The sequence below is a fragment of the Haemaphysalis longicornis genome, unplaced genomic scaffold (genome assembly GCF_048455015.1).
Source record: "Haemaphysalis longicornis isolate Haplotype H1 unplaced genomic scaffold, Haemaphysalis longicornis Haplotype H1 scaffold_14, whole genome shotgun sequence".
In the NCBI taxonomy this organism is placed as follows: Eukaryota; Metazoa; Arthropoda; class Arachnida; order Ixodida; family Ixodidae; genus Haemaphysalis; species Haemaphysalis longicornis.
In genome coordinates, this window is record NW_027526245.1 from 15,308,807 (window position 1) to 15,330,487 (window position 21,681).

At 49.2% G+C, this 21,681-nt stretch overlaps 1 protein-coding gene and 1 pseudogene across 1 annotated transcript in view; one reads left to right on the forward strand and one right to left on the reverse strand.

Moving 5' to 3' along the window:
• LOC144165163 (V-type proton ATPase subunit D-like) overlaps positions 1-21,681 on the forward strand; it is a 67,205-nt gene that overhangs the window by 2,611 nt on the left and 42,913 nt on the right. The gene's annotated exons all lie outside the window — the stretch shown is intronic.
• LOC144165312 (uncharacterized) lies at positions 1,136-16,553 on the reverse strand (annotated as a pseudogene).

The window sequence follows — 21,681 nt, forward strand, 5'->3', positions numbered from 1 at the left end:
GAAACACGTAATATATGAAAATGCCAACAGACAAGGATGATAGACCTTGCAAGTGATAAAAACAAACAACAGAGATAAAACCGTCCACAATCTTAAATGCGTACGATTCACACAACCAAATTACATCCCGCGCATGCGGCCTTGCAAAAAATTCAGCTCTTTTGCCGTCAGAGCGATGGAAGGCTTACTGATACAGTTAACTGCCTCCTTTTGAATATAGAAAGCCTCAGAAATTTCGCGCTTTGCTTGGTCGCACCCGCTATCTAAGACACGTGTAGCGCCAAATGCTGGAACACAACCAGGACACCGCTTACAATGGTCGGCCAAGTGGCCCCCCCCCAGCAAGCGAAGAAACTGCAGCCCGATGCTCCCTCAGACGGTCATTTATACATCGCCCCGTCTGCCCTACATAGCATTTGCCGCAGGGCAAGGGAATGCTGTAAACAACGCCAGTTCTGCAGGGAACAAACCTGGTGGCATGCTTTATTGTGCAGCCTTGCCTCTTATCTTCATTGACAGCTGGGCACATCCGCAACAGCTTCCCAGGGGCAGTAGCCAGTACATTTACACCGCATTTTTTGCCCACTTTTTTCAAGCGGTGTGTGAGCTGATGAACATATGGTACTGCTACCCTCCGCAACCTAGGCTGGCTGTCGGCGTCTCCTTTTGGAGAACTAGTACCCGCCTTAACCTTTTTGATGAGGCTTTCAGCCACAGAGGCAACCAGTTCACGGGGGAACCCAGAACATGTCAGGCGGGCCACTTGCGCGTCCATACTTTCAGCAACCCTGTGGCGGCATGACTTGTCCAGGGAGCCGAGTCTGTGCGGCCCTTTTTGATGAGGCTTTCAGCGCGACTGTCTGCGCGGCTCCCTGTAAACTGTAAATGCTGTAAATGCTGTAAACTGGCGTTGTTTACAGCATTCCCTTGCCCTGCGGCAAATGCTATGTAGGGCAGACGGGGCGATGTATAAATGACCGTCTGAGGGAGCATCGGGCTGCAGTTTCTTCGCTTGCTGGGGGGGGGCCACTTGGCCGACCATTGTAAGCGGTGTCCTGGTTGTGTTCCAGCATTTGGCGCTACACGTGTCTTAGATAGCGGGTGCGACCAAGCAAAGCGCGAAATTTCTGAGGCTTTCTATATTCAAAAGGAGGCAGTTAACTGTATCAGTAAGCCTTCCATCGCTCTGACGGCAAAAGAGCTGAATTTTTTGCAAGGCCGCATGCGCGGGATGTAATTTGGTTGTGTGAATCGTACGCATTTAAGATTGTGGACGGTTTTATCTCTGTTGTTTGTTTTTATCACTTGCAAGGTCTATCATCCTTGTCTGTTGGCATTTTCATATATTACGTGTTTCTTGTGTAAACTTTTCAGTTGAAGTCTAGCGAGTGTCCCGTCTGCTTCTTTCCTCGTCCCTGTGTTTTTTTTCGCTGGTAATATGCATCTAAGTCAACACCAACGAGCCCAACTTTCAGCCTTAACAGCAGCAGTCTTCCTCTGGTCTTGCAGTTCACAAGTTCCGCTCCAGCTGCTTTTGAGAAGCCGCGGTGTCCTTTGAGTGCTTCCTTACAAACGACACACGATGTCTCATTGGCCAGCTTCCTCGTTACCAATCCGGTGACATAATAGGCAATGCAGTCGGCCACAGTTGCATCACAATAATCGTGATCGAGCACATCTTCACATTCCCAGTTTCCTTGGCTGATTTCTCAGCTCTTCCAACTTTTTTGGCCGTCCCGCAGCTGCACTCTTGTATATGCCTCTAATGTCGGCCAAAGTCACGAAAGCAGACTGGCTGCTTTCAGCGGCTGTACAGCTACCAAACTGGGGGGGGGGGGGCGGGCTTCAGCAAAGAATACAGAGACAGCATCCGATAGAGCTGCAAGAAAGTTGGAAATGTTGGATGCTCGTTCTGGCCTCCTGCCTGCCTTATTATACCAAAAAAGCATTCCAAGGGGTCTTCATTTTAGAGGTGAGGACATATTTGAAATTGCATTGTGTCAACAGGTAACGGGACAGCTCTAGAACGGATTTCAATGTAACTCGCAGTTCCTCTGCAGTTGACGGGGTCAGAAAAAAGTCCTTCGGAATGTCCCCATTAACGACTTCTTGTTCCCACTCGTCGAGCCACTTGGAGGCGCTCTCAATGACTAAGAAGTCCTTGCATCCAAGAGTGAGACCTTCTCCTGGGAAGCGGCGGTTGAGGGCATCAAATAGGTTGTTAAGAAAAAGTGTAAACTCGACTGTTGCCTCTGCGTTAAAAAGCCAAGTTTCACCTCTGCGTGCATAAAACTGTATTCCTTTTGCAACAGAGTTGCTGAAAAGTTGGGTGGCAAGCTTCACTCTCATTTTCAACATATTTGACGGGTTAACATGGCTGTACGTCAACTTTGGGCATACTCTGAGGTCGGCAGCATGTTTCGTGTCTGCCACATACAACGCGTCGTAGCACGACCACTTTATAAATCGGCCTTGTCTGTTCAAAGTTTTTTTCTCCTAAAGGCGATTCCGAATGCACTTAAAGAGATTAGGAACATCTGACAGGACATGCACGTTTCTAGACATGTCAAGTGGATGCTCTAGCAACGTTCCCCAATGCACCACTGATCCCGAGCTGTTTCCACATAGCCCGGTTGGTTGAGCACCATCGCACACCATTCCATCAACAAAAACGCCAGCACGCTCTAAGTGCACAATGCACTGGAGGAGTAGAAGCAAAAACGGCCACTGGCTGTAAGTAGCTCTCGCCAAAAGGAGAAAAGGCCATGATCAGCAAGCTCATTGCTTTGAACACCCTGCTCTCCGTTATCAACAAGGCCAGCATAGGTCATCTCTTTTCTGACATGCATCTCGTCAAAAATGAGCATTCCCCTCTTTTGGAAAGACGTTTTCTTGGAGACTTTCACCTTAAAAGCTTTAAAAAAAATCCTCATCAAATCCACATTTGAGGCCAACCATACTAATGTACTTCCTAATTGTGGATACACAAGGACCAGGGGTAATATGTTATTGCCTCGCAAGAAGGAATATGTAGCAGCACTTCGTATATTTAGAAGAAGGCACAGTTGAAGCCAATCGTCTGTGTATCTTCTGTTTGTTTTTGCCGTGCACTTGGCAGCAGAAGAAGTAGCTGAGCTGGTGGCGTATCAAGAGCTTGCAACTTCTCTGCGACATCTCCGTCTTGTATTTTCATCATTTCCTTCTTGCTCTCCTCAAGCTGCTTCGTCAAAAGCTTGTTGCGCTTCAAAAGCCTCGCTCGCGAGCGTTGCAGCGCAGCTCTGGAAAAGCGCAAGGCATCGAGTCTTTCATGCTGCGCAGGCAATGTAATTCTGCGGAGTGGTGGCAATCGTATGCGTTTCAGAGGGCGCTTCTGTTTAATGCTCGTAGCTTGTCGCTCAGCATGTATCCTAAGAGGGTCTGAGAGACCACTGCACGGCCCACATATACCCCCTCCAGTTGTCACTAATGGGCCCTTATTGTGCCTCCATTTTCCTTGGCAATCGACAGAGGCACGGTAAGAAAACTTTCCAAACTAGGCCCTCCACAACACATTCACGTTATCGACAGCAGTTAACATTGCGTCTACTTCGGAAACTGAACTGGCAAATGAATTGATCCCAACAGTGCTGCATTCAACTGGCTTACCCAAAACACATGCTTGAACAGATATGTCGCGTTTTACGTGCAGTGTCTTCATCACAAAAACACGGCACTGGACGCACCACTGTGCCGAATGCAAGCATCATTGAATAGAACGTCCTCGATTCCCTCGACGTCGATTCGGTGAGCTGCCCACGATGGTCCAGGAAGGCACATGCTAGGAGCAGAGTTGAATAAAATCTCGAACGGGGGTCTTGCTTGGGTCTGCGACCGTATTCTCCACTTCACAGCCGCAGCCGTCGACAACGCTTGTTGCAGCGCGATCAGTCGTTGGCACTCCGTCAGCACCGCCAGAACGCACCGATTCAACTTCGCAGGAGCTCCTAGACTTTGAAACAGTACAGCGGGGAGCAACAGCACGAGACTGTCGTCGTACCGGCTTCCGAGGGCTCTTTACTTTGACAAGTATTTCGGCGCCCCTTCGAAAATAGTCGGCACTGCGACCCGCCCTTCTCGTACCCGACGTGAGCACCCAGCCGTCAACTTCAGCACTCCAAGTCCTGAGAATGAAATGTGGTGCAAAAATGTCGCTCACACACACGGTCATTCTTCTGGAGCACTCTGTCTTTGCGCGCTATCGCCTGCCTCCACGCTTCCAGTCCTGCTTCATCATTCGGAGGTTTGAAGAGCGAATACTTCATGCCACACGACTTGTAGCCGCTGTTGCAGAGAGGCACAAAGCACTTCACCATCGTGCAACGGCATAAAGCTTTGGGCTGATCATAATGCACACAAACAAAGCAAATATTAACCCTTAAATGCCCATAAGGTTTCTATTGAAGATAAATGAGTGAATTCTTCCAGAAACACTATTTATTATGCTGTGAACACAACTACAACCGAGAAAATCCCTGCAGCTGCAAGGAACAAAAAATACTGCTATGGGAATATTCTTCCCTGTGGGCGTTCAAGGGTGTCCTACTTTATAGGAAACTTCGCGAAGCCAGAGCCGCGCAGAGGCGAACCTTGTATGTTGTGCAAGTTATGTTGGACCGATTGTGGCTTTTTGCCCTTGAACAATATCTGAACGGCACGTAGGGCGCTGCCGCCTGTGAGAAAAGGGGCGTGGCTTATGAAAGCACATCTTCATCATCCTAAGAATAAAGGCTTGGATCTTTTTATCTCCTGCATTGTGCCAGCCCTTCATCTTTCCTTGCTTCGGAAACAGGTTTCCTTGCTTCGCAAAAGGTTTACTTGCTCTACAAGACTTTTCACTCTATCACAAAACAATGTGTCAAAGAGTCAAAAATCAGGGGTGTACGTGTAATACGCAGTAGGTTTCAATAAAGCTCGTGGCTGTAAACAAAACTTCGGGATGATTTTTTTGTGCTGAAGGCAGTATATGTACCAGCGGTCATAATTACATTCATGTTCTTCAAAACATGTCCCTGCTCGCATTCGCGTTTGACAAGCTGGCCATGTCTGCAATGCTATCAATTTCTGCATCTTTTGAATGGGTAAACACAGCTGATGCCTCATCAACGTAATCTTCCACTATCTGTGCACTGGTCTGCATCGTCAGGAAGGGAATAAAAAGGTTGTAAACCTCTTCTGCCGTTAGATGCCGAGCCATACAAAACAAAAAAGAAGGTAGCGCAAAAATATTGGAATGCGCTGAAAGCCCGTAGGGAAACATGTGGTAGATTTGATCCAATCCTTACTCATAGTACATAAAAGCAAAAAGTGGGCTCAAAAACATGCTAGTACGCTGGCTAAGACATCAAATTATGATATCAATAGCGTTTACTTACTTTGCCCGTAGTGGATTACTTAGTAATCCATATCTCGTAGCCCTTATGGTGCTCAATGTGCGCAAGTCAAGACTGAGAGAAAATTGCGGCATATGATCACAAGACTTGCAGCGGCAGCTAGTGGAATGAAGATAAAAGAACGATTTTTTCCTGTCGTGGTAGGAAGGCATCACGCTAGATGGCGCCACAATACTGTGAGGGAATATGCAACCCAGCGGGCTAGAGAGGAATTTGAAGAAAGTGGGAATTAGCTTCCCTGCGGGCGTTTAAGGGTTAACGCACTTCTCCACGAAGGAGTCAGCAGCTAAAACGTGCGCTGGCAGGCGTGCGAGAACTAGTGCTAGTTGGCGGCGAAGGTCGGTCCACAATCTCGCACGCCCTCTCTCGTCGCGCCGAGTTACTAGAATGCTGTTTGTTCCTCTCGTCCGAGTGCAGAGAGCGTGCCGTCCTTTCACCTAAGTATTCTTCCATCGTGATGCAAAGGCATTATATGTGTTAGGCATGATGGTGATCATGACCAAAAAGAAAAATTCACTCGTGTTTTAGAAGTCTCTAACGTAGAGAAAAACGTCTCACAAGGGTCATAACTGTTTTTTGTGAAAGAAAACGTTATGAGAAATAGTGTTTTCTTAAAAATGTTTTGAGCCATTTCTAAAAGTGGCCTCAGCAGCTGCCGTTGCCGGCCAGCGGTAGCCAAATCCGCAAAACTTAACACCAAGAGTAACTTGACGCTTTCCCCTTTGCCGCTGTTCTAGCGAACTTCATCTTCTTCAAAACTTGGCCACCAATTGTACGCAAAGAATCCTCTTATTTCAAAGTTCCGCTACGTTTCCGCGTCAACACTCTGGTGCTGAGAGTCTCGTTGTCTTCATTTGGTGCTCATACTCAGTGAGAGAGTAGGCATATTTAAGGCGTTCGCGAAGGTGAATGTGAGTTGTGCGGAGCTCTTTCAACCAAAAAGGACGTTAGAGTGAATTGCATTAGGTTTTTGCACGTAGCAGCGAATTAATGGCATTAAAAGCTAAGGCATTAAGCACTTAATTTCATTTTTCGTGCACGTGTGGCACGGGTATAACTCGCATGGGGTTGGCGCTTCGTCTAGTTGGCTCATGGCTACAAAAAACTTGCGGGGTGGGGACGACAATCCATTGCAAATCAGTGCCGTGGCTGTCCTTTTGTCTTATGTAGCACCGAATTCGCGCTGATTATCACCTTTTGTCTTCGTCTATCCAAAACTGCACCACTCACGTCATCACGGCCAGACATTCTTATAATGGCACTGTAACTGTGCTCTGCCTCTCGCTTCATAATTTCACACTCGTGCCATGTGCACACATTCTTTGACCCCGCTCAGGGCACCTTGAGTAATCTTGGTGACGGTATTGGCGACACTGCGGACCTTGAGCCCCATACTCGCGCTGTAATCTACTGTGGCTAGGAATTTTAAGGTGAAGGGCAGAAACCTCAAACTGTGGCCATCGGTACCCAGGCCAAGCTCCGACGGATGGGCTCCAGGCAGGGAGCTCCGGGACCTCTCTCGGTATCAGGGTAAGGTTTGGGAAGAAAGTACCCCCGTCCCCTGATTTCATACTATAGCATATGGTATTGTCTAAACCCCCTCCAAACGTGATCGGCCCCCGAAAAGGGGCCACACCGAAGTTTCTTTCCCACCACTTTCTAACTTGAGCCCTCAGGAACAGAACAACTACCCTCGCTTCATGGTGATGGAATCTGTCGATCAATCAAAACCTCTTGCTTCACAGTCAGTATTTCTTGTTTCAAAGTTTCTTGAGGGTATAGTTGGAGAGTCGTATAAGGCCAAAAAACATTGAACCGGTGAAATCCTTGTCGAGGTCAGTAGCCAGGATCAGGCCGACAAAACCTCTTGCTCAAACCCACAGGAGCCTACACAGCTCCCAGGGCGTGGTCCCCGAACAAGACCTGCTGAATGAAACTGAAGCCGACTTGCTGGAGGCCCTTCGTGGTCAGGGCGTAACAGCAGTCAGGATAAGAACCATACGAAGAGATGGTACCCACCAAGCACCTTTGACAGGTCGAGCCTTCCAGAATTCATCAATGCAGGTCTTGTGCGGTGCCCAGTCTGGCCTGTCATCCCGAACCCGCGGTGCTGTTTCAAGGGACAACAGTTCGGGCACGGCACGAACTCCTGTCGCGGCTGACTTACCTGCGCGAAATGCGCCCAGCACGACCGCCCGTCCGAAAACTGTAACGTGCGACAATTTCTTTGTGTGAACTGCCAGGGTCCACATGCGGCCTGCTCCAGAAAATGCGAAAGTTTCAACTAGAAAAGAAAATCGTCAACATCAAGGTCACTGAAAACATCACCTTCCCAGAGGCGCGGAAGAGTTTCGACGCTCCCTCTGGGCAGGTACGGCGACGCAGCTCGCCGGGGGGCGGAGCGGCGTCTGTCTTTGGCGCCCCCCCCCTTGGGCTGCCTCTGGCGGCCCATCCCGTCTCCCCACCGCTCGCTGAGCCAGCAGCGGCTGTGGAGACAAGCACGTCTGGTGGGAGTGATGCTTCCGCTCCACCGTCCCAGACTGCACGCGAGGGCACGGAGGAGATGGAGACGGGGGAACCAGTGGCCGCTCCCACCTCCACAGTGTCATCCAAGGCGTTCCTGAAACCCTCGGTAGTTGCGGGTCAGTCAAGGTGACTGGTCACACATCCGAGGATGAAATGGACGTTGGACCGTTCTTGTCTGCGGTGCACCACAAGGAACACGTTCCGACGCCAAAGCCTCCCGACAAGCCCAAAAAGACGAGAGTCACAGCCCCAAAAGACGACACATAAACATCCACACTCCAGTAGCTCTCACACTAAATAACGGGAAGAGAAAGCATATTTCAGTGGAACTGCAGAGGCCTTTTTAAAAACCTTGATGCCTACGAGATACTGCACTCTAATCAGCCCAATGTAATGTGTCTTCAAGGAACACATCTAAACTTGAAACACACAAATTTCTTGAACAGCTACATGGTATTTAGGAAGGACAGGGATGATGGTGGTACATCTTCAGGTGGTGTGGCCATCATTCCCCGGAAATAGTTGGCGTGTCACACCATCCAATTGCAGACTGTCCTTGAGGCTGTCGCCATTAGAACCGTATCGTTCAATTGACTTATAACAGTATGCTCTATCTGTATTCCTCCTGATTTCCAGCTTTCGAGCTCCGATTTCGAGGGCCTTGGTAGACCAGCTACCCAAACCTTTTATGCTTATTGGCGACCTGAATGCACACGACTCTCGGTGGGGATCCTCCCGCTCGAGGTCGCCTAATCGAGAAATTCCTTACATCTTTAGGAGCATGCCTGTTCGTCAAGAAGCAGCCTACATACCACAACATAGGACACAACACACACTCACATCGTGACTTGGCTATTGTCTTTGCTTGTCTTGAGTGGGGCGTGGGCACGGACCCATATGGTAGGGACCACTTCCCCACTTTACTAACGTATATAGGTAAAGGCCCAAGCAGTCCATCTTCCCTGAAGAGGTTCAATGAAGCAAGAGCAAACTGGAATACATTTACAGAAACATCCAACGTACACCTCACATCCATAAAACACCTACACTGGAGGAAGCAGCCCAACTCATCATGGTGCACATCCTCGACGCTGCCGAAAAGTCCAGTCCCCACGCCTCCGGTGCCCCGCGCAACCAAAGGAGGCCATGGTGGAGTGAGGACTGCAGGCGGGTGCGAGAGGCCCAGAACAAGGCGTGGGGTATCCTCCGTCGGTACCCCACGTCGGATAATCTAATTTCTTTTAAACGGGCAAAGGCTTTTGGGAAGCGGGTGCGTTGTGAGGCAAAAAAGGGGAGTTGGCGCACCTTTCTCACTTCCATCAACTCGTACACTGACACACACAAAGTCTGGACACGAATACGTAAGCACAAAGGACAACAGACACACAGCCTGCCCCTGGTTAGTACAACAGGGGACACACTGGAAGACCAGGCTAACACACTTGCACAACACTTCCAACATGTGTCCGGTTCAGCGCACTACTACACCAACACTTTCATAAAACACAAAACATCCTGTGAGAAGTCCTTGCGAGATAGTAATAAGTCAACCTCATCTTATAACACCGCCTTCTCACTTCATGAGCTGAAGATCGCACTCAGTATTTGTAAGCCTTCAGCTCCAGGTGCAGACAACATTACATACACTGACGCAACACTTACATGCAGACACTTGAAACCCTCCTTCACCTTTACAACAAAATATTTCTTTCGGGGCACCTTCCAGGGTCTCGGATGGAGGCCATCGTAGCAGCGGCCTTTCTGAAAGAGGGGAAGGACCCTTCCTCTCCCTCAAGTTATTGTTCCATTGCCCTGACCAGCTGCCTGTGTAAGCTGCTCGAGAAGATGATCAATAGGAGACTCGTGTATTTCTTGGAGTACAATGATCCACCAACGATCAACTGGTTGCGCTGGAATCGTTTGTAAAAGAGGCCTTCATCCATAACCTGTTTTGCATAACAGTCTTCTTCGATATGGAAAAGGCCTCTGACACGGCCTGGCGGTACGACATCTTGAGTGACCTCAAGTCATTTGGCGTTTCAAGCAACATGCTGAACCACCCTCGCTAGCTACATGTCAGAAAAAACCTTTCGAGTGAGAGTTGGCAGTGCACTTTCTGATGTATGTGTGCAGGAAAATGGCATTCCTCAAGGCACCCCCGCCTTCAAGGCACCCCGCACCCCGCTTGAGGCACCCCGCTTGAGCTATTCATTGTTAGATGAACTCGTTCCTGTTAAGATGAACTCGTTTCCAACCATTTCCTGTTCTGTAGATGTAGATGATGTTCAAATATCTTTTAAGTCTTGTAACTTCTCCATTTGTGAATGAACGCCAAGTCCAGCTTGGGGTGAACAAACTTGCTGGCTGGGCAGACAGAAACGGTTTTAAACTGAACCCTGGTAAAAGTACTTGTGTTCTTCCGGAAGCGCGGGATTCACGCGGACCCTGATATCTGTATTAATGGTGCAGTAATTCCTGTCGGTGGGGAACGGAAGTTTTTAGGCCTAGTATTCGATAGTAAACTCACATTTATCCCTAGCTGGAAACAGCTCAAACACCTGAATGCCTAAAAACAGCGAACATTCTCAAAGTGCTGTCTCACCAATCCTACGGTGCTGATGCAGAACTCGTTCAACGTCTGCATCCCGGCGGGACTATGGCAGTGTTGCCTGTGGGTCAGCGACCAAAAACATCCCTAAAAATGCTGGGCTGCACCTCGGGCTCCGGCTTTCCGTAGTGGCCCAGTTGAAAGCCTCTATGTAGGATGTAACAAGTGGAGCCTAGGACGTCAGCGATTATGCTTTTAAAATCTCACCAATGTCCTTTTAAGTCAGTCTTTCATGATACATCCATATCCCAGCTTTTAAACCACCCATCTATCTCTTCTCCGTTCTCATACAGAGCTAGAGAGGAAGCGTCGGAACTCTGTCTCCGGTTCGATTCCAGGTTGCGGCAGCTGATTTTCTGACGGAGGCGGAAAGCAAAAACATTAAAGGTCCCCAGGGGGTCAAAATTAATGCGGAGCCCTCCACTACGGTGCGCCTGCGTTGCGTCGGTGCGGTAAACCCAACAGTGAATTAAGATGCTCATATACCGGTTTTTTAGGCAGTACATATTTTGAGCCTGAACCTGCCATTGGAAAGCACCTAATAGTGTTGGCACTCTTTGGCCGTAGATGCCCTTGCGCCAGTAAATACAAGCAGGCCAAGAAGTTTGGCGGAGTAGGTTTTTTGTTGTGCCAGCGGTAGCCCAGCCCATGGTGGGGCCCCGCAGGGATCCTCCCTGGCACGAGAGGGGGCACGTTGAAGAAGAGGGGTAAGGCCCTGCTGACACTGCAAGTAATTCTTAACTCTCGACATCGCAGTAAATCGACTCGTCTTCAGGGGTGCAAGAGATTTTTTTTTTTCTAAGCGTGTTGGCTAGGCACATATTCCAGCAATGTAACATGTCGATCATACAACTTTTTTTCCAAGGGCTTTAAGATACCTTTAAGATATCGTCATAAAAAAATGGTCGTGAAAAAATATCGTCAAAATCAAAATTTTCATCCAGGTGTCGATAAAAATGATAATTAAGTTTTTGTTTTTAAAGAAAAAGGAAAATTTAGGACGTACAATTGTAAGCAAACATTTCAAAAACATGTCGTATAAAAAAATTGTGTTGCACGGAACACTTTATCAGACGTAAAGAATGGTAGCTTGCAGGGTGCCCATGCCAAGTGGTACCCACCGCGGTGGCTCAGTGGCTAAGGCGTTGCGCTGCTGAGCACGAGGTCGCGGGTTTGATTCCTGGCCGCAACGGCCACTTTTCTGGTGGAGGGGAAAAGCAAAAACGTCCGTGTGTACGAGGTTTCGGTAACGGAATTCATCGTACTAGCGAACATTAAGGCAGGGACAAAGCTACAGAGAAGACGAAACACACGCTAGAACTTCAACTCAGTTTATGCCACATAAACAGGAAAACACCAATAAGTACATGAAATTTGAAGGGTTATCGTAATGAAACACTATCGCTCATATCACAGGCCACGTTACAGCGCCGGTCCATATCACATGGCGGAAATTTTACCGCCACGTGCAAACAGCCTTCATTTCCTTTGCGGATAGTGCCAAGGACGGTGCGCTGACGCATCCTTCCCCCTCGCTTCCTATCAAAAAGGCTTCCACAATTGCCTGGTGCGTGAACATATCAGTACCAAAGTAAATTCTGCGTGAAGGCGAGGGAGGCATGACAAAAACAGCACCCGCTTGATAGTTAGTTTCCGGGTGGACTGTTTTTGCACGCTAGCAATTGCTTTTATGACGTGAGAGCGGCTGTGTTGGGAACGTTCTCTGTCAGGTAACTTTCATATTAAATAGTATATAACCTCATCTGCGTTCGTGTGCTCCTACGTGGAACCGGTTCTAGGACATCTGCGCTGCATGTATTTCGTTTTGTAACCAAATCCTTCCTAACTACGCAAAGAAGCATTTTTTCGATTTGTGTACAATTAGTGCCAGTAGCATTTGACGCCGGTCTTCACATGCACGATAGCAAAGCCTCTAAACTTCTAGAGGAATTCTCCCACATGTTAGATGAAAAGAACAGTAGAAGAGGGCATGGGCTACGATTGTAGGTACTATTTTATACGTTTCACATGCACGGTCAAAGCAGGCTAGTTTCATGCAGCCGCTCTGGAAATGCTTCCCCATAACAATAACGGGGTGCATGTGAATGTGGTTTGCATAGTAAACGTACAAATGTTCTATCAGTGCTCAACGTGATGGAAGACGTACCAAAATAAATATCCGGAAAGAGCTGTGCCATGCGTGAAGGTGTAATGGGTCCTTGGGTAGATTGCTCTTTTCGTTCAAAAATCATGCTAAACTCTGGCCACTGCTTCAACAAGTTGCAAAGCAACGCGGCACGTTAACTCGCGAAGCAGACAGGTTCGATTCCCGGCCGCTGCGGCTGCTTTTCTGATGGAGGCGATAAGCGAAAACGCCCATGTGTTCGAGATTTCGGCGCACGTTAAAGATCAACAGGTGGTCAAAATTAATTCGGAGCCCTCCACTACGGTGCCTCATCGCCTGCGTTGCGTCGGCGCGTTAAACCCTGTGGTTTGGGATTGATTGATGAATCAGTCAATCACAAACCATAGACGGGCATTTGGGGAGCGCAGTGCGAATGTGAACAAACATGCCACCCACGCACAAACTCACTCCAACATGTGGTTTCACGCGACGGCTGCATTCCGAAGCCAGCGGACTGGGCCGACCGTGTTGCGCGCGCTGCCACGCGGCATCAATGGAAAGGCGTCGCACGCCGCGGTGGAGTTTTATAACTGAAAGGATCTAGGAACGTTGGCTTTTGTGCCCGCCACAACCAAGGCTGCACGGCTGCACCAACACTCCCACCTCCCGTCCACGCCGCAGTCGTCTGCGTGTTCGGATCACCCGCACCGGAGTGATAAATGCCTACGGATCATCCGAATTTTTTTACATTGCATACAATGCATTTTAGCCGGGGAATTTCGAAAATTGGTATCAACCGAATTCGTATCACCGAGATTCCACTGCAATTCATTTCACGTAATTAGCGCTGCATTTTCTTTCTCAATTTTCGCATAGCCATGGCGTCAAACTGAGTGCTAAAGGAGTCGGTAGAAAGGTTTAGTTCCCTGAATTCTTCCCCCATCGCTGTCCACATATCCTGCATTTCCAGCCTGAAGCCCCTCAACAACTTTGCTATTTCGGAGGGCATCTCGTTTTGCGACATGGGACAAGTACAGTTTGGCAGCAGCATTGCAGCAGGTGCAGTATGGCAGCAGCCACCGTGTGTGTTGAAAGTGTGGCCGATTAGTGCAGTGCTCTGCTGCCAAGTGAAGCACAGACAGGGGTTACAGTGGTGTGGAAACCAGAGCTGTAGTGGGTTCAGTTGCAGCACAGGCTGGCAGACCAATGAGTGCAGAAAATGTGGGCCCGAGGCGGAAGCGTCGTGGGAATGCAGCCGAGGATCCCAGAGGTGGGAGGAGGGAGCAAGCGCACGGCTTTTGGAGCACGAGCAAGTCTGGCAGGGCCCAAGGAATCGGATTTGCTGTGCTTCAGGCGGCAACAAAAGGAGCGCAAAGGGAGGGGTGTCAGTTGTGGATCAGAGGCAGAATCTGAACTGCTCCGTGCATCTTGCCAGCCCTGCGTTGCGACGTCTTCCGCTTGGGTCCGCTGAGACCTCTGTGTTCCAGCAAGGTCCTTTTGACCACAGCTGCAAGTGCCTTGACCTCCTTGGACACCAGTTTGGTTTGCTGTCTCTGCAAGCCCCCCACCCTTCCCTGTGGCGGCATCCTCTCCAGGGGATGGCAGTGCACACTGTGCGGCAGTGCCTTCCAGTTGCTCCATACGGGAAGGCGTCCCCGAACCGGGCTCCGTCATGCGAGGTGGTCGAGTGGCCAGCAGAGGTTGCTACCTGGGGGATGACTGAAGGCAAAAGTAACTGGCTTACTGCTTGGTGAGAGATGACCCGAGGGAGCAGCATGGCATGGATTCGACAGCATGGATTCGCTGCTGTGCTCGGGGCCAGGCATGCCCAAGCTCTGACAGTACTCAGAGTGCTTTCCCACAGGGCGCAAACGTTGTGCAGAAGCACACTTTGTCCAGAAGGGCCGACCACTGTAGCGCCTGAGGGGGAGGGCAGGTCTCGGCTGCGGAGTCCTTCTCTGCACGGTCCGTTTTGCAGCCGCTAAAGTTGGGTCATGGTTGCTATTGGTTTCCCCTTTGTGATGACGGGTCATCTTACCAAAAAGGACCCATGTTTAATACTCTTGGTTTAATACTAGCCCTGCTTACAGCAGGCACAAAGTACTTTTTTTTCTTCTTACAGGTGGTAACTGTCCTAGGCAATATTCCCCTCTCTGCTTTTCGTCCACCAGCATTCTAATCTTATCGTCTCCTTGACAGCCTTGAAATTAACTTTCTCTGTGCTACCCGTATGTCCTAGGGCATAGGTCGGCAAACTCACTCATGACTGCACTCACCCCCCCCCCCCCTCACCACTCACGAGCCTCACCGTCGTTTTGGCCTGGTGAATGCGAGCGCCACTCACGGTGAGCCACCACTCGCGAGTTCCACTCACGGCGAGCCACGCTCAGCACTCGCGAGTGCGAGCGCCACTCGCGGCAAGTGGAACTCTCCACTCGTGAGTGGCGAGTTCCACTCGCTGCGAGCCCCGTTCACCACTTGCGGTGAACCCCACTCACCACTCGCGAGTGCGAGTTGCACTCGCGGTGAGCCCCACCCACCACTCGTGAGTGAGAGTTCCACTTGTGGTGCGTCCCACTCGCGGCGAGCGCCGCTCCCCACTCATGAGTGGCGAAGGCAAAAAACAGCGCAAAGAAACGACACGTAAGACGAGAAAAAAAAAAAAAAGACAAACAGGGGCGCTGACTGACAACTGCATGAATTTTATTGCGCGCATGCAATACAAGAAAAACCAGGAAGAATACTAAAACAAGAGAAATTTAGGATTGTAGATATGAAATCTCCTTTGGCGACAAGTCGACAGACGGTTTGGTGATGCATGCACCCGCACGCTCGTGCATAGAAAAAGCTTCAAAGATCTCGCGTGTTCTTTGGTCACCATAGCGCTTAAGAACATGACAATGCTCAAACAAGGGCTCACATGAGGGCTTGTTCGCGCACGAAGGAACATGTGTGGCAAGGTTACTACCGGTACCGGATTTGATGTTGTTAGCGTGTTCACGAAGACGGTCATTCACACATCGTCCCGTATTGTCCAACATACGAGCCACCGCAGGATAGAGAGAGGAATCTCGTACACAGCTTTGGTCACACACTCAATAAAACTCCTTGTGTGTCCCTTGTTGCAGACATTGCGCCTAGGTTCTTCCGAGTTCACCGCCTTGCGAAGGCCGCCCAACTTCGTGGGAGCAGAAAACACGACTCGCACCCCCGAGCGTTCCACAATACTTTTTAGTTTGTGCGAGACGCAGTGAACGAATGGGATGACCGTCGTGGTCCTGTGTTCCTTGCGTGCCTTGGGATGTATTCCTACCCGCTGTTCTGTCGGCTGCTTGTTTGACATGCTGCGGATGAGGTCCTCAGGGTATCCGGATGCTTGTAGCGCTTGACCTGGTCCAGGAACATCGCCTCTATTTGGTGATGGCACGATCTGAATAGGGCCTTCTTCAAAACGGCTGTGGCCACTCCGCGTTTCACGAGCTTGGACAGGGGCTGAGGAGTGTGGCAGCAGTGCCTTCTGTGCTCTAGGCGTGTATCCCCAACACACATGTTCCTCGCTGATCCACAGCCTCAGGTCGAGGAATCTCAGATGCCCATCAGCTAGAAGCTCCCTGGTGAGGACGAATTCGCGAAGTACAGAGGCGAAGGTTGTGAACAAAATTTCTGACAATGCTACGCCGTCATTCCTGTCCCTGTAGATCACCAAGAAGTCGTCCACGTACCGGAAATGCCTCACCACAGGGCCGTCCTCCAACGCTTCCTTCAGACTTCGGTCGAGGCTGGCCAACAGTAGGCCAAGGCAGGAGCCGATGCACACTCCCTGCTTCTGGATGAAGCATTCACAATTGAAGTCGACGAAGGTCATTTTGGAAAGAATGGCTCCATACATGTTGATGCCTTCACTGATCACCTCGCAAAGGGAAGGGTGAGGCAGAGAGTAGTAAAGGTCCTCGATGTCGACTGCGAAGGCATTGACGCCACGAAAGACTCTGCGTCAAGAAAGTCAGACACATCTTGTGGTCTCCGCAGCAGGAACGGGTCATCAAGCTTCAGCAAAGAAAGCGACCTTTGCAGAAACTGCCCAACGACATGTTGCCAAGTGCTGCGCTCAGAGACGATCGCTCTGAAAGGGCTTCCCGCCTTGTGCGTCTTGACAGAGCGATCATCTCTTAGCCCGAAAATATTTTTTTCTGTCAAGACGCACAAGGCGGGAAGCTAGGCTTGTGCGAATATTCGGGCGCTTCGAATTAGAACGAATATTACAGTATTCGAATTCGCTTCGACTCAACTTTAAAATTTTTGATGTTTCGAAGTATTCCAGGTGAACGAATATCAAAACTTCCTTCAAGTTTGGGTTTCGTTAGGCAAGCCGCAGTGCCATTGACATCAGTCCTACATCTTAACTACAGGCAGAGCCAAGACAAGCTAAGCCACATTCAGAGTGTTGTCGTAGCCTCCTTACGCGTGCATGTTCGGCAGGGTAGTCGAGGTTCCTGTTTCATTGTTTCAAACGATGAAATTGTTCCCATTGCAAACATTTGCAATGGGAAAAATTTCGGCTCCCACGAACGGGCCTGCGCGGCCCGGCGGATGATACGAACGAGGCGGCGAGGCGCCCGACTGCCGCCGAACGAGCGAGAGTCCGACGTATGGGCTCTTTCTCCAGGAACAGCGGGGCTGTTGTTTTCTGCTCGCGGAAGCGCGCCGCGGGCTCCACAGGCGCGCTGACACTGCCGCGAAACCACCCGCACGCTGCGCAGAGCGCGACCGGCCGCCGCAACCAGGCGGCAGCTTCGGTCGCGAAGTGGTCCGAGGCGCTCGAGCCACCGCTTCTAACCGCTACTTAAAGGAGCCATGAAGACAAAATACAAGTTGGGTTCATTAGGAAGACTGCTTAGTCCCGATAACAATGATACCAATATCATCGCAATCTTCGGAGATATTAAAGAAAACGTGTGAAGCAGTCGCGACCCCCTAGCCAATTTCCCGCAACTTTTCTATGACGTCACGGAACCTTGTTTGTGTGATTGGCGGCCGCCTAACTGACCTGTCGCGACGACACATGACTGGACGTCTATAATGGGGCCTTTAGTTCCATTTTCCCGCATCACTTGAATCCTAACGTGCAGTTAACGCACGGAAAATTATGTTTTATTGTTGGCCCGTATGACGTCATTCTTGCTCATAACACGTCACTGTGGCGCGAAATTTGAAAGTTTTTAAATACTTCTTGCTTTTTTTTCGTTAAAAAAACATCTTTTGTGGATGTAATGGAGCTGATTGAGATACTGAATCCTAGTTCTTTCAAATTAAACGAAGTTGTATTTTCTCTTCATGGCTCCTTTAACTCTTTCGGGACCGCCGGAAAAAGTGGTGAAAAAGGGAGGTCTCGGTACAAATTTTTTTTTACATAAAGCAAAGGCACCATCCTGCCTTAGCATATACCAAAATGCAGCTAATTATATGTTCTTTTACATACAATACCAAGTTTTACTTCAACACTGACGATAGAACCATGAAAAAATCTGAAACTAAGAACTTCGTAAAAAAACTACAGAAAAAGATAGAAAAAAGCGTAAATATAAAAATATTGAAAACGAATAAAATTATTTCAGGATATACAAAATCTAACACAATGCTTTGTTTCTTCATTGAAAAAGTTTGATGCGGCTAGGTGTAACTGGTTTTTGTTTTGTGTGTGATCTCTTTGGCACTAGGGCCATGGCTACGTCGTCGCCCAGGTACACGCCGGGCTCCTGTCTCGGCGAAAACTTGATCCGTTTCTGCGCTGGTGGCAGGAGATCACCACCATAGGTAGTTAACACCCTAGCGAATAAATATAAACCAGCCAGAACATAGTTCGAGCGCACATACCTACTCCAGGGCCAATTGAAACCGAAACCAACACCCACCTTTGAGCGCGATTTGATGTTCCAGGCTGATCGACACCTGAATCCTCACTCGAGCTGAAATCCGATCTCTAAAGCCGCATTTCAACTCTTCACTGCCACTCTCATCGTTAAAATCCACAGTAGAAGGCGAAGATATGCGAGCCGAGACGAGGCGGATTTCTTATCGCGCTCGCACGAGTATGACGCCATGTTTGTTTACATTCGAAACCACTACCCGTCAGAATAAAATATTTGACGCGTTGCCGCCTGGCGATAAAAAAAGAAACTTCACAAAAGAGAAAACTCCAGTTTTCAAACTATCTCCTAGATGTCGCTAGGTGTTCCATCGAGCGAAAATTTGTATTCTGCAGGCTCGCGAAACCATCGATCATATGTGATCGATGGCCTATGGAGCGGTCCCGAAAGAGTTAAAATGCCGTTCAAAGCACACACGAAGTTTCTCGTGCGGTAAATGAGCTAATAATGTGGACGAAAACGGTTCTATAAAAAATCATCCGCGCCGCTAGTGAAAGCGCCAAAGAAATATCTGCCGGGGTGCTAAGCCTAAACATCTCCGGTGGAGCCAGCCGGCCATGCATGCAGCCTCCATGCAGCCAGCTGTCTTGAGCGCTTCGAAACTGCCGCCCTGAGGCGCACGCCTTCCCATTGGCGCAAATAGTCAGGCTCCTCTCTCTGCCACGCGCGTCATTTTCTGACCGAGGCACAGGCGACCACAGGCGCGGAATCGCCGAGGCGGGCGTGAAAATTGTGCGCGCAACGCCGACGCGCACGAATCTCGTGCAAAAACGCTCCTGTAGTGAGCTTGGGCACCGCCAGTGAGGAGATGAAAGTCCAGAAATTACCGCTCGGCGACATCGAGGTTAAAAAAAAAAGCAGAAAAATGTCACGGATTTCTTCACGCGAAAGTATTAAAAGAAATAAACGAAAACTTTTTTTCAGTGCTCAATTTTTCAATCTGTGTAGGGTCATACGAATTTCGGATGATACGAATATTTTTTGCGGTCCCACGAGTTCCGTATCATCGAGATTTTACTGTAAAACTTTTTTACCAGAATGTCTCAGTGACAGGAAGCTCAGTGACACCTGACAGCTATTCGAATTTGCTTCGAAAGTATTCGACCCTACGACTATTCGTTTCGAATTCACTTCAAACTAAAATATCACTATTCGCACAAGCCTACGGGAAGCCCTTTCAGAGCGATCGTCTCTGAGCGCAGCACATGGCAACATGTTGTTGGGCAGTTTCTGCAAAGGTCGCTTTCTTTGCTGAAGGTTGATGACCTGTTGCCATTGCAAGTGGAGAGTGCGAGTGCAAGGGAGTGTAAGCGGCGAATGCGAGTGGTGAGCGTGAGCGTGAGTGAGTGCGAGTTGTGACGACGAGTGGTGAGCGTGAGCGCGAGGGAGTGCGAGTGCTGGGCACGAGTGGCGAGCGTGAGTGGGAGTGAGTGCGAGTAGTGAGGCCCGAGGGGCGAGCATGAGCGCGAGTGAGTGTGAGTTGTGAGAGCGGAGTGGTGAGTGTGAACATGAGTGAGTGCGAGTGGTGGTGGCGAGTGGCCAGCATGAGCGCGAGTGAGTGGGAGTAGTAAAGGCGGAGTGGCGAGCATGAGTGCGCGTGGTGAGGGCGGAGTGGCGGGTGCGAGTGAGTGCGTTAGGATAAATATATCTTTTTGAGTGAGCGGGAGTGAGTGGCATCCAGTTTTGCCGAGCTATGTCCTAGGGCTTGTGGAAGCCGAATATTTCCCTCATGTAGATTTGGATGGATACCCTTCATTCTAGCACTATGTGCTGCATAGTTTGTTTCTTTTTCGCAGACCATGCATACCCCATCATATTGTGAATACTTGCCCACAAAGGTCTTGGTTTTCAAGCAACCTGCTCTAGCCTCAAAAAGCAAGGCACTGCCCTGGGAATTATCGTAGAAATTTTCCTTTCTGATGTGATTTCTCAGCCCTGTACATCTCTAAGGACGTTTTAGCTTCCATTCGTTTCTATCGGCCTTGCCTCTTTTCTGGTTACCTTGGCTGTTTTGGATTCTCCCCTGTTCTTTCCGTATTTCATCGTTAGCCTTCTAGTCTTCCTTAACCACTGCATGGCCACCCTTTTCAAGTATAGGTATCTAAAAACCTTAGCTGCCCACCTACGTTGATCCACTCCTCTCAACCTCCTCTCAAAACACATTTTGCTCTGCGCTTCTCGAACTTCAAACGACGCCCAGCCCATTTTCCCCTGCACTGCTTTGTTAGTCGTTTTCCCATGCGCGCCTAAGGCCAAACGGCCTGCCGTTCTCTGGTTCACTTCTAGGCCTGATAGAACGTCTGATTTTAAGCAGAGTACAGCATTCGCAAACGTGAGACCCAGAACCATTCCTACTTTCCACATTCCTCTTACAACTTCATATTTGTTATACCCCCACAAAACTCTATGCTTCGTTATAGCTGCGTTTCGCTTTCCCTTAACCTTAAGTTGCTCCTCATGAGTTCTTAAGTAGTTATCCCCTTCGTTTATCCACACTCCCAAATATTTATATTCCTTCACTCTGGCTAATTCGCCTTGCTGGATAGACACTGCGTCAGTGGTAGCGTCATTGAAAACCATTATTCCCGATTTTTCTGCGCTAAAATTTAACCCGAGGTTGGTGGCTTCCTGGCCGATAATATTTAAGAGCCGTCGCATATCGGTCTGGTTATGAGATAACAGAAAAATGTCGTCTGCTTATAACATTCCTAGAATACGCTACTTGACTTCCTTACAGGTTCTTTCTAACCCTGCCATGTAAAGCATAAACAGTATTGGGCTCAAAGGGCATCCCTGTTTCAGTCCCCTATGGGTGTTGACCTGCTGGGCGCATTTCTGTTCTTCCCATGCAAGGGGCACTCTATTATCTTTATAGATTGCTATAAGGAACTGTATTCACTCGTCATCTAATCCCTGGAGTTTCAGCATTCTCCACAGCAGTTCTCTGTTTACGTTGTCATATGCCCCTTTACAAGAACGTAATCCATAACTTTTGCAATTTCCATGCATTGTGTTGTCAATTATCATGCGTCTTGTCTAAATCCTTGTCTAAATGGTCCTTGTCTT